This window comes from Saccopteryx bilineata, chromosome 4 (genome assembly GCF_036850765.1).
Source record: "Saccopteryx bilineata isolate mSacBil1 chromosome 4, mSacBil1_pri_phased_curated, whole genome shotgun sequence".
Classification (NCBI taxonomy): domain Eukaryota; kingdom Metazoa; phylum Chordata; class Mammalia; order Chiroptera; family Emballonuridae; genus Saccopteryx; species Saccopteryx bilineata.
In genome coordinates this window covers 196,663,254-196,676,645 of record NC_089493.1, presented here as the reverse complement: position 1 = coordinate 196,676,645, position 13,392 = coordinate 196,663,254, and positions in this window count along the sequence as shown.

The following is a 13,392-nucleotide window of genomic DNA, read 5'->3' as shown; positions in this document are numbered from 1 at the left end:
AGCCCCCCTTGCACACAAGCCCCCGATGTGCACACCAGGCCCACCACGTGCACACCAGCTCCCTGTACACCAGCCCCCCACATACACACCAGCCCCCATGTGCACACCAGCCCCCCACTGGCACACCACAACCCCCATGCACACCAGCTCCCCATGCACACCAGCCCCCATGTGCACACCAGCCCCCATGCACACCAGCCCCCCACATGCACACCACAACCGTGCACACAACCGTGCACACCAGCCCCCCATGCACACCAGCCCCTTGCACACCAGCCCCCGTGCACACCAGCCCCCCCCATGCACACCAGCCCCACGTGCACACCAGCCCCCATGAGCACACCAGCCCCCCCATGTACACCAGCCCCACGTGCACACCAGGCCCCCATGCACATGGCCCACCCCCCACCCCGTGCACAGACGTGGTCCTCCCTCTGAGCACCGCCTGTGCAGGCCCTGGTGCCCGCCCTGCGCACTGACTTGACCACAGGTGTGACTGCTGTCTCCTCTCCCCCCCGGATCCTGGGCCAGCTCTTTAGCCTGAACGGGTTTCCTGGAAACATGTTTCTTTCATTATTGTTCTGTGTTAGTCTTGAGCCACGTGAGAACAGCATGAACCGCTTTGGAAGCCCGAGAGTCAGACGTAGCCATGCACCCATCCCACTCATCACGTGATGTGCCCGGGCGCTGAGCGGGCCCGGGGGCGGGGCGGGTGTCAGTCCCCAGGCGGAGCCCAGCTCTGTCGGTCACGGGAGGCCCCAGGTCCCCCTCACCACCACCACCAGTAGGAACACAGCACATGAAAGGCCCAGGGCCGCTCTATGGACACCGCAGGGCACGGCGGGCAGGGTGCCATGGCGGTGGGGCAGGCTGGCCCAGCACCCACCCACGCCTGCAGAAAGCACACTCTCCCACCCCGGCTGACCCTCCGTGGGGGCGCTGGACCCCTGCTTTCCAGCTGCTCTGTGTGGCCTGGGGACCAGGGAGAGCTGTGTGTCGCGTAAACGGCCCCCCTTCAGTTTTCCCAAACGTAGCAGGTGTGCAAAGGTTCCTGCCTCCCTCCCTCTGCCTTCCTTTTTCTGAGCAGAGGGGGAATATTCTAAACCAAAAATCTGGGACATTCAGCCCAAAGCCACTTCTGCGTGAGAATCGCTCCTGCTGCTCACTGGACAGGACCCGCCCTGGGGACCAGAGGGCGGCGGGGACCAGAGGCCGCGAGGCTGCAGCCGGGACGTCTCGGAAGACAGACACGGACGAAGACCGCTGCTTCCTGTGCACCTTGCGCTCCAAGCCATATGGACATTGCTTCAAGGGGGGGTTGGAGGGGCTGTGAAGTGTTGTAGTACCAGGACGGCTGGGTCTTCTGAGCTCTGTTTTTTGCTTTTGGGTTTTGTGACAACATGACCCTTTTTTCAGGCTCGTGGTATTTTCTGTATTTTCTCTGCTTCTGGTAAACGTCTTCGTGTGGAACTCTCTGTACGGGGCCCTGTGGCTGCGGACGGCCTGTCAGCGGCTGCACCCCAACCGTGGCGCCCACTCGGGGTTCCGGACGCTAGGCCACTGGCCCCGGAGGAGCAGGGCTAGGCGTCTCTCGTTATATGTCAGCCCCAGGGCGGCGTGTGGGCACCGAGAAGCGTCCACTCCTCACTTCTCACCTTCAGGGAAGGAGGAGAGACCACACTTGGGGGAAATGGATGCTGGGTCCTAATCTGGGTTCCAACCAGAGAACGGGAGACCCTTCTCTAACTGGGGCCAGGTGGCGCGTGCCCTCCGCCCTTCTCCTGCGGTGAGGTCACTCAGGCGCCTACCCCCGCGGAGAGAGTCCTCACCCCGGACACCCTCAGACGGGTCATTGCCGACGGCACTGATGGCCACAGGCTACGGAGGCGGGTGCGGCGAAGAAGCCGGGAGAACCAGGCTCCCTGTCGGCACAGCAGGCAGGGGTGGGCCTGCCCGGCTCCCTTGTCCACAGAGCACCTGAGCACTGGCTTCCACCCAGACAAGGGCTGGCTGAGGGCCATCTCTGGGCCTCCTGGGCCTCCTCCCTCTGAATAGCTCAGCCTTGCTGAGCCCCATCCTGCCCAGCCCCCCCACCTCTCTCAGGCCACACTTCTAAGGAGCAATTGATTAAATGTCACAGCCGAGTAGGGGCCACATGGGAGTCCTCCCCCACCCGCCTTCGAGGGAAGGGATGCCAGTGGACGGTCCTCCCCCACGTGAGCCCCCCGCCAGGCCCCCAGGGGACACTGCTGGCTCTGCGGCTCCCCGCCCGTGCTGCGTTGTGCTTGACCACGACCAAGGACGTGATGCTCACCTCGCCTTGGCAGCAGAGTTTTCAGTTTCAGGTCCTGGGCGCACAGTGGGGTCCCCCCCCATGGGCCACCAGCAGTGTATCCGGTGGCTCTCTCTCATTGAGCACCCCTGCCGCACGGAGCCGGCCGACAGGCGGGAGCAATGCTGGAATCCGTGAACCGAGCTTGTCTGCAGGGGCCTCCTGTCCCCTCAGCGTCACATTTCCGGTCCACCGAGAGCCTCGGTCCGTCCTGAAGCGTCCCCAGCCATGTTTTCTAGGATTGTGCAGAATCCCAGAAACAAACAAAAAGCACCGTGTAGGAGGACCGAGAGGCGGTCCAGGTGCGATTCTTCATAAAAACCTCGTTTCAGGCCCTGGCTGGTTGGCTCAGTGGTAGAGCATCAGCCTGGTGTGCAGGAGTCCTGGGTTTGATTCCCGGTCAGGGCACACAGGAGAGGCGCCCATCTGCTTCTCCACCCCTCCCCCTCTCCTTCCTCTCTGTCTCTCTCTTCCCCTCCCGCAGCCGAGGCTCCATTGGAGCAAAGTTGGCCCGGGCGCTGAGGATGGCTCTGTGGCCTCTGCCTCAGGCACTAGAATGGCTCTGACTGCAACAGAGCGACACCCCAGATGGGCAGAGCATCGCCCCCTGGTGGGCATGCCGGGTGGATCCCGGTCGGGCGCATTCGGGAGTCTGTCTCTGCCTCCCGTTTCCAACTTCAGAAAAATACAAAAAAAAAAAAAAAAAAATACAAAACACCTTGTTTCGTTCCATACAGGCTTGTGATTTTATTAACACATATCGGTGACACGCGTCGTGAATTCCAGGGTTGCAGAAAGGAAACTGAGTCTGCTGTTGGGGGCGCAGGCCACACCCAGACCCACAGTCGAGTCAGAGTGTCTGGGCCTTGGGCGCAGGCCCTCCCAGGGAACTCCTGTGTGGGCAGCAGGGGCGGCGGAGAACGGGGCCCGTGGTTCCTTCCGACCTCTCGTGCACCGGACTGGAGGTGAGCTCACGGCCTCTGTCTCCCGTAAACAGAAACGCCGTCTGCACGGCTCCACACCGCCACGCCCCCACACCGCCACGCCCCCACACCGCCACGCCCCCACACCGCCACGCCCCCACACCGCCACGCCCCCACACCGCCGCCGCGTGGGGAAGGCCACCGCCGAGCACGAGCACACCGAGTGCCGCCAGCCCCGGGTCCGGGGGCCGCTGACCCTGCAGGACACCACCGGGACCGGGAGCGTGAGGCGGGCCTGGCCGGGGTCCCATGTGGGAGTTGCAGAAGTGCACCCAGAAAGCTGAAGCCGTTTGCTCCCCAGGGTGGACGGCTGGCTGGAGGCAGATCTAGGGTCCAAACCTAGGTCGTCAGGGGCTGCAACCCGGATCCCACACCAGCGCACCGCGGGGCCTGCCCGAGCACGCACCTCCGACCCCGGAGGGCCTCGGAGGAGGAGGAGGAAGAGGTGGGTGCTGCTCTGCCCGCTCAGCCCAGCACCTGCACGGAGAGGCGCCCGGTGTGGGGAGCCCACCCCCTCCTCTCCTCTCCCCCCCCCCACCCGTGGACTAGACAGGAAACGCCGAGCTGACGCAGCCGGGTTACGCCAGGCCTCGCCTTTATGACTATTTCTAATGAAAAGTTAATGGGAAAACTTTTGAAATGCAACCATTCATCACAGAGAGAAAAAAAAAACCAAAAAAAACCTCCATTCTCTCGCAGGATGACAGGTAGATTAACACCCCCACACACACACACACACACACTCCGCCTCCAAGAAGGAAAAATGGCTCAGGTGCGACCCCCAGCTGTACCTGGGAGCAGAGAGCTCCCTATGTGTGTCCTCTGTGCCCCCAAGTCCCAAGCCCTTGTTAAATGCCCGGTCCTCGGGTTCTGTGCCCGCAGGTCAGCGTGCCTGTGCCCAGCCCCCGCCCACCAGAACATTCAGGGTCCACGCGGGTGAACGACACGGGGCAGGTGCCCTTCTGCCTGCGTGTGCCCCTTGTCCCCCAGCCCAGGGGTGACTGTCCCCAGCACCAGGAGGAAAGCACGGTTTGCAGAGGGAGCTGGCCAGGCAGGGACGTGGCCGTGACCACCCAGGGCTCTGGCACGTGGTTTGGAGGTGACCCCCCAACCAAGGCCGGTGTCCCCAGGTTCAGACCGCGTGCATGAGGCCCACGGCGCCAGGAAAGGGCCCACCAGCAGGAGTCCTGAGGTAGTGACCTGGTCCTGCCATCCGGCCCAAGACACCAAAATGTGACACGGTCGCTGTCAGAGTGTGTGGGGGGGAGGTTTGGTTCTGTCGCGAGCGGAGCCCGGTTGGATGCTCGGTTTGGGCCCGCCAGGCTCCTGCAGACCTCCTGATTACAGACCAGCTGGACCGCGGGCGCCTCCTGCAGGATGGGCCGAGCACGTCCGGCTCTGCCAGCACAGGCACCGCGGGGTTTGCCAGACCCTCCTTCCCGGTGAGGGCTCGAGGCAGATACCAGCCCACTGGGGCGAGAACACCGGGCTGTCTATCCCGGGCTCTGCAGTCTCGCCACGCTGCTTCTCCGCAGACAGACAGTGTTCCGCAGTCATTAAGCAAAACCACTACATCACGGGGCTGGACCCGGTCCAGACGCCAACATGTTAACATAGCAGGCACATTCTGTCACCTGGGGCCTCTCCACCCAGCAACTCAGAGGCCCGGAGGGACAGTCCCACGGCCCAGGGCCGGGTCTGCAGGGAGAGCCCCGCACCTCCCCATCTTAGGGGGACCTCCTTGCGAAAACGTGAGGGCCAGGACATCGGGGAGTTGCTGCCCCAGAGAGAGAGGAGGTGTGACGGAAACCAGACAGACACCCACCCACACCAGCCCCTCAGGAGGCGCCAGGGCCCCTGGGATGGGGACCCCCCCCCCAGGAGGGGTCCTCGTCAGCCTGTCCTGAGCCCCCTGAGCCTCAGCAGCACCCACTCACCCCCCACCCCCCCCCCCGTGTGTGCAAAGCCACTAGTGCCAGCCACCCCTTGGGGATCCAAGAGTTACCACGAGGGGATTTCCCGAGATACGCTCGTGGTTTCAAAATGCCCGACAGTTATGGGTGTTTCCTCTCTCAGGCTGAACAGGTTCTTGCCTCGGGCTGGGATGATGTCCAGCCTGCGTGGCTGCCCGGGTCAGGCCGTGCTGACGTGCCCTGCGGGGTGGGCACGGGCGGGGGGGGGGGAACACGTCCCAACTCGTACCCACGTCCCTTCCCGGCCCTGTACGGGCGCTGGCTGTCTCAGGACCGTGGCAGTGGGTGAGAGGGGGACAGAGGAATGGGGCAGGCGGGGAGTGGACCCAGCTGTCCCTCTTAGCGGAAATAACGGGGTGAGGGGGCGCTGGCTGGGTGTCCTTCCTCCTCCACCGCATCCGCGTTTTCCTCGGAAAACCCGGTATTTGTTCAAAGAAAACAGGACGGCCGGAGAGCTGTGAGCTGTGTGGATCTTTGAGAAGTCTGTTGAGTGCCGTCCGCTGTGACAGGGACATGCAGAAGGCAGAAGACGTCACTGTCGTCACAGGGAGACATTCCGGGGCTGGACCGGAGGTAGCCGGTAAGAAAGGTGGCTGCATGTCGTAAAGAGGTCACGCCATTCAGCAAAGGGCTCAGGACCGGGGAGGGGGGAGCTTGCCCTGGCCCTCAGGTCCCACCCACCACCACCACCCCAAGCTCGGAATGAGCCCCCCGCTGGGAGGCCTACGGCCTGTTTTCGTGGTTATGAAAACACAGCGTGGCTCTTTACAACCGCCTGGGCATCTAAAAGGCGGAACAGTTGTCTGTGAACTGGTGGTCGTTCTTTTGGAAAATAAAGGCAACTTAAGATGGAAATGACTCTGCCCCCTGGAGGCATCACACCACTGATCTAAAGTAACACCATTTATTTCAGGTAACACCATGTATCATTTTGCTGACGTTCAAATAGACCTGAGTGATCTCCACGGGTCCCAGGCCCTCCCTCGCCCCCCCCCCCACAGCGAACTGGTTTCCTATCCAGCCCTGCCCCTAAGCTCCCCACGCGTCCGCTGGTCACGAGAACTAAATTTCTACCATGGTGTATTAATTCTATCGAGTCCATCGACAACATCTTAAAAGGACAGGACGGAGTCTGGACTGTCTCAAATTTTTATTAGCCATAAACCAATTTAAAAAAAAAAACAAAACTTCCATTTGGCCAGAGCGGGTTGACCCACATGGGGACTTTCTTCAGGCCTGAATTATTATTTATCTGCACTGCCTTTTAGACAGAAGGAGCCAGATGATAGCGAATAAATCCATAGCTGAAATTCAAAAACTTTTTTTAAAGAAAGGTTTTCTGGGAGTGGCACCCACAGACTTGTACCCCCTTGTGAGAGGCAGTTCCGCGCATCCTGTCCCCATTCCAGTCAGGGGCGCCAGCTGGTGGCCTGCAGTTGCCATGGAGGAGCATTTACACCATGGCAATAGGTAAACACCACAGGCAGGAGCTGTCGGCCATGGATGGAGAGCCGGTTGTTAGACACCAACACAGCAACGCGGTCCCTCCATCTGGAGTTGAAGCCAGTTTCCTTTCCTACGTGGGGAGCATTTTAAGCCCCTAAAAGGATGTGTGTTCGCTGACTGGCCTTACAAGAGGCAGGAAGGTTAGCTGGCGCTTCAAAAACGTTTTAAGAACCACAATGCCGGCCCTGGCCGGTTGGCTCAGCGGTAGAGCATCGGCCTGGCGTTCGGGGGACCCGGGTTCAATTCCCGGCCAGGGCACATAGGAGAAGCGCCCATTTGCTTCTCCACCCCCCCTCCTTCCTCTCTGTCTCCCTCTTCCCCTCCCACAGCCAAGGCTCCATTGGAGCAAAGATGGCCCGGGCGCTGGGGATGGCTCCTTGGCCTCTGCCCCAGGCACTAGAGTGGCTCTGGTCACAGCAGAGTGACGCCCCAGAGGGGCAGAGCATCGCCCCCTGGTGGGCAGAGCGTTGCCCCTGGTGGGCGTGCCAGGTGGATCCCGGTCGGGCTCATGCGGGAGTCTGTCTGACTGTCTCTCCCCGTTTCCAGCTTCAGAAAAATACAAAAAAAAAAAAAGAACCACGATGCCATCAAGTGTCTTCTTCCGGCTCCATGTCGCCCACCAGATGATCTCATGCCTCTTAATTCACCAGAATGGCCCTTTGTATCCACAGTTCTGGTCAACGGGACACCCACATGTCCTTTTCAGCCCTGGTTACACCGATGACTAAGTGCCGTGCAAGTGACCGTGACTGTGTCCCAGATGTTCTCCATCACCGGACGCACGGAGGGAAGCCTGCTGGTGCACAACCCCGGGCAGTCAGTGGCTGGGGGTTTGGGGGACAGCAGGGAAGGGGGGGGCAGCAGCTGCCTCTGGTGGCGTCTGGAATTGGAGCAGAATGGATGGCCAAGGCTTTGGTCCCAGAGCCAGACATAAATATTCAGGATTTTCTTCCTCCTTTTTATAGACGGTGGTATGAAGCCAGACAAGCCCCCTCTGCCTCTTCTTGGGCCTGCACATTATTAGCATGGTCTAAAAGGCCCGGAGCCCCCGATGAATTGAGAACAGGTATAAAATATATGTGTGGGTTTCGCAGGAGAGAGAATTGACGCCCGGAGGCTTCCGTCCCCCGCCCCCACAGGCTCCGTGCACCTGCAGGTCCGGGAAGTGCAGGCGCCGGTCTTGCCCTGCAGATTTTGTGGCTGTAAGGAACTGAACACTCAGGGGGGGCTCCGGCCCTGGGTCCCCCGTTACCATGCAAATACCCCCCGCCTTGGTATGATCCCCCTACCCACCCCCACCCAGCTCAGCGTTTCTGTGTGGATAAACACGAGGACCTGCTCCGCAGAATGGGAGGCAGACCGGAGGAGGGCCAGGGGTGGGGACGCCTGCAGGAGCGGGGGGGGGGGGGGGGGGAATGACACGTCCTGCCCCCCCACCCACCCTCCGCAGGTGAGCCCCGGGCAGGCTCCAAGCTAAGGAGCAGAAAAAGAGCGTGAGGACAGACCCGCTCACTCCCTGTTACCCATCCAACATCCGAGCACATCCTGGGTGCCTCCCCTGGGCCTCGGGCCACCGCGTCTCCTCCCTGTGTGAGGGATAGTCCCTCGGTGGGGACGTCTGTCACTGCCCACTGACTGCGGGGGCCCACGGCTCCCTGGATGTTAGTTAACACGGCTGCGAACGTCTCCCTGGGCAGACGCACTCGGGTACAACAAACACCCTCAAGCCCAAGGTGTTGTTGTCCAGAACTGAACCAATCGGCCGGTTTCCCGCCGTGGACACCATCTCCCTCAGAGGCACTTCAAGGGAAGGAAGGATGATTTCTCTCTGGGATCCTGACGCATTTCAAAGTGCTTCACCCAGCAGCCCCGGGCAGAGGGCTCCGTACCCACGTGAGTGCTGGGGGACAGATGGGGCAGGAACCGGGCACTTGTGGGGCAAAGGGTATTTTTGCTTCAGGAAGCAGTTGTAAAACAATAAAGGATAAAGCATTGGTTTTCCCCAAAAAAGGTAGAAGATATCTCCCCCCCCCCCCATGAATTCAGTAATTCATGGTCCTTCCGATCACCTGGATTGCTCTTTATGCGTCTGTTTTGTGTGATGGTTATTTCTGGCTGTTTTGTTTTTTTTTTTAAACCGTTCGTAATTGAGTCGTAGCTGGTATACAGTAGCCACACAAATGTTATTACGTGTACAGTGTGGGGAGTTTTCATGTATGTTCCCGTCTGCGTGACCACCAATGAGACCAAGATATAGACCGGTTCCGGCGTCCAGAAGGTTCTCTCGCGGTCCCTGCCACCGTCCCGCACCCCAGAACCTCGACATTCCACCGGGTGACGACCTCTCCACCTCACTTTCCCGGGCAAGAGGGGCCTGTTTGGAGCTCGGTACAAGGCGTGACCGCACACTAGCGTCTGTCGCTGCCCTGGTGTCCTGCGCGCGGGGTCACAGCCCAGAGACTCACCTGCCGCGTACTGAGCTATAGTTTGTGTCTGTTGTTGTTATTAAGGTTTACACTCTGTGAAGACACCAGAGTTTATTCCCCACTCTCTGCCCCGCTCAGCTGAATGAGCGGTTCCGGCTGGGGCCTCGCAGACCGAAACGGCTATGCGCACTCTCGCACGTGTCTTCCCGCGGACACAAGCCCCCTTCTCGTCAGGCGCACGCTCGGGAGAGGCGGTATCGGGTCACGAGCGGGTGTGTGCGGCTTTGGTGGGAACGGGGTCACTGCTTTCCAGAGCACCGAGCGCCGCTCCGCGCCCCCAGCAGCCAGGGCTGCGCGTTCCAGCCGCCCCTCGGGGCGTGTCTGGAAAGCGGCCGCAGGGAAACCACAGAGACCGGTGGGCGACCGTCCTCGGGGAGCACTGGTGAGGACCCCCGTGCGGGTCCCGCACTCCGACCCTGAGCGCCCGGGGAGCTCCTCCCGAAAGGTAAGCAGGCTGGGCACGCTCATCTCTGGGGACTCCCGCCACACCCGCTGTGCCCCCGTGGAACTTTGTTTTTACTGGGAAGGAACACTGATGTGCGGCGAGATGCCCCGGACGTCAGAATGCGCGTGGACGGCTTTGGGGAACGCGTGCCAGTGCAGCCTCCACACCCGCCGAGACGTGGAACACGGCCCACCCCAAACGTGAGACACAGCCCCGCCCCAAGACATGGAACACGGCCCTCCCCCAATGTGGAACACGGCCCGCCCCAAACGTGGGACACGGCCCCGCCCCAATGTGGAACATGGCCCGCCTAAACGTGGAACACGGCCCCGCCCCAAACGTAGGACACGGCCCCGCCCCAAACGTGAAACACGTCCCGCCCAAACGTGGAACACAGCCCGCCCCAGACGTGGGCCACGGTCCCACCCCCAAACGTGGAACACGGCCCTCCCCGAACGTGGCAGCTGGTACCGAGCCACCTCTCTTAGTCCTGTGACCAGCGGTCCCTCTGGCTGTTGAATGTCAAACAGTGAAACCATCCGGTATGCACTTTTGGTGTTATTTGCTCCTTTTCATATATTATTTTTACTTTTCTTTGTTTCAGTGAGAAAGAGGGTGTGTATGAGGGAGAGGGGGAGAGAGAGAGAAAGAGAGAGAGAGAGGAACATTGAACTGTTCCTGCATCTGCCCTGATAGGGGATTGAACCAGCTACCTCTGTGCTTTGGGGGGATGCTAACCCACCGAGCTACCGGCCAGGGCTTGTTCCTTTTGATGATCAAGCAACAGTCCATTGTACGAGTCGCCACAGCAGCTCATCTGCGCTTCCGGTGATGGACACGTGCGTGTTTCCCGCGTGGGACCCAAACCGATCGTGTGCTGCATCGTCGGTCCTAGGGAAGCCCTCTGTGGACACGTGTGCGTCTCCCTCAGGTGGATCTCTAAGGTGGAGGCGTGGGGAGTTGTTTAAAGGATCTGAGAGTCCTGGGCCACTTCCCTCCCAGTCCCGGACGGCCTCTGCCTGCCTGTGTGGACGCCCCGGTAAAGAGAAAGCCCGAGTTGTTCGGAGGGGGGGGGTCCTCAAGCTGGGGAGCCTCCTCGTCTCCATTTGCTCTCTGTGCTCGGAATTTAATTAACTGCACTGAGGAGAGTGACACTGGGACCAGCTCATAGCGGCTATAACACGGAGGGGTTTATGGCCACATATTAAAACCAGAGCCATAGGGACGCTGGCCCGGAGCCAGACAGATCAGCAGCGAGAAGGGTAAAGATGTGTTGAAAATAAAATTTAATTTCCCATCTGCGGTTATGAGCAAGTCGTAATCCGGCTTCACGGCAGGGTCACGGCCGAACTAATGAGGTGGGCTTGGAGGACATCCTCGGAGGTGAGCGGCAGACCAAGGACGGTCACGCATCGCGCAGTCCCCCTTCGGGCTGGTCCATAAGGGGAGCGGGCTCATCGAAGGATGTTACATCTTCATCCCTTTTTTTTTTCTTTCCGCATAAACCCTCATGGTCACAATCAAGGGCATCACCTGGAACCTATTTAGCTAAATCGCTTTTCACAACGGGCCGGGCACAGCCGGCAATACTTCTGCATTCACCTGGAGCGACCATGTCACGGCCCAGCCAGGCCAGCCCTCGGGGCAAGGCTTGTCCCTGGTCAGAGCGGCCAGGCGGGAGAATGTGTGACCGCAGCAAGACTCAGCTTGACCCCTGTCCAGCCTGATTCCCGAACCCGCTGTCCCCTCTGCCGTCGGCTCTGCGGTCTGGACACGTCCATCTTCTCCAGAACTCGTGCCCCCACCTCGTGAGTGGGCTTCTCTGCTCCACATGCCGGGTCTTCATGTGACCCCGCCCGGTGCCCCCAGCAGCCCCTAACCCTGCAACCCCCCCATCCCGCTCCCGGTCCTGTGTCAGCGCTGAGGTTTTATGCACGTCCATTCCCCGCTGTAAGGGTGTCCCGGAGCTGCCGTGACAGTGTACCCCCAACCGCCGTACACACCAGCCATGCCGGCTCATGCACAGGGCGGGGCTGGGGTCCGACACCCAGGGGGTCCACTTGAAACCACAAGGTGTGTTTTTGGAAAATGCGAAACCTCTAAGTGACTAGAAAGAACCAGATTCACGAAACAGAAGACTAGTTTTAAGATGGCGAGGCTCCCGGGGGACCTATGGGATTCCCCACAAACACCACCCCCCTCCCCCAGGGACATCGTGAAAGACATTGACCAGCTGATCCTGAGACGTGTGTGGAAATTCAAGGGACTCCAAACCGCGAGACGGTCCTGAAAAAAGAATGGAGTCGGAGCCGCCGCTCATCACCAGCGGGTGAGGTCACCTACAGCGAGGCCGTGGTGGGCGAGGAAGCCCAGCCCGGGCACAGGACAGACATGACGATCGGAGGGCGGGCGGGGTGGGGGGGACCGGGAGCCCAGAAACAACCCCAGACGACTGTCTACGTCCACGTGGTTTGTGATGAGGACACGGAGACCATTCAATGAAGGGGAAGTAACCATCTCTTCCGTCAACAAGCTCCTGGTGCTGAACAAGGCACAGAGCAGGTGGACAGCGACCCCCAGGATGGAACGCTGGGAGTGCCGTCCGTCTCATTCTGACAATAGACGCGGGAGGCCCACGTGCTCAGACGGCACACTGACCAGAGTGGAGCCGGACGGACGGACGGACGGGCAGCGGCCCTTGGTGACCCCACAGAACCGGGGAGACAGGAGCGGAGCAGGTGATGGCCGCACGGGAACGCTGGCTTTTGGGGCGGTCGTTGTTCTCGTCCAGGACTTGACACGTTTTCCACATTTCCGACAATCCACAGGAACAATCCTCGTGATCAGAAAGCAACATCTTTCTTTCTGGGTTTTTTTGGGGGTTTTTTGGTATTTTTCTGAAGCTAGAAACGGGGAGAGACAGTCAGACAGACTCCTGCATGCACCCGACCAGGATCCACCCGGCATGCCCACCAGGGGGCGATGCTCTGCCCATCTGGGGCGTCGCTCTGTCACGACCAGAGCCACTCCAGCGCCTGGGGCAGAGGCCGAGGAGCCATCCCCAGCGCCCGGGCCATCTCTGCTCCAATGGAGCCTTGGCTGCGGGAGGGGAAGAGAGAGAGACAGAGAGGAAGGAGAGGGGGAGGGGTGGAGAAGCAGATGGGCGCTTCTCCTGTGTGCCCTGGCCGGGAATCGAACCCGGGACTTCTGCACGCCAGGCCGACGCTCTACCACTGAGCCAACCGGCCAGGGCTCTTTCTGGTTTTAACGTCTTTAAAAGGCCATCAGGATGTCACGCAAAACAAAGGCGGAAAACTCTCCGAGTGAGATTCTGCCCGCCACACGCACGCACGCCCCTGAACCCCACCGCACATGCACAAGCACACGCACACGCACACGCACATGCACAAAATTAGCCAGGAGAGACTACCTCGGTGGAAAGAAGGATTTTTGGAAGATCGGCGAGGCCGCCAAAAGCCAGGGAGGGGAGCCTCATTCAGCCAAACGATTGCGGCCTGGGTTTCACTTCCAAGCATCCTTTTAGCATGATGGTGTCACCTAGAATAAGTGGTGGGGGCTGCTAATTGGCCCCCAGGAAGGGATCTATCACCTGCTTCAGGAGGGGGGGTGGCGCGCAGGCAGCATCGCAGCCCCGCGAATGGCTTCA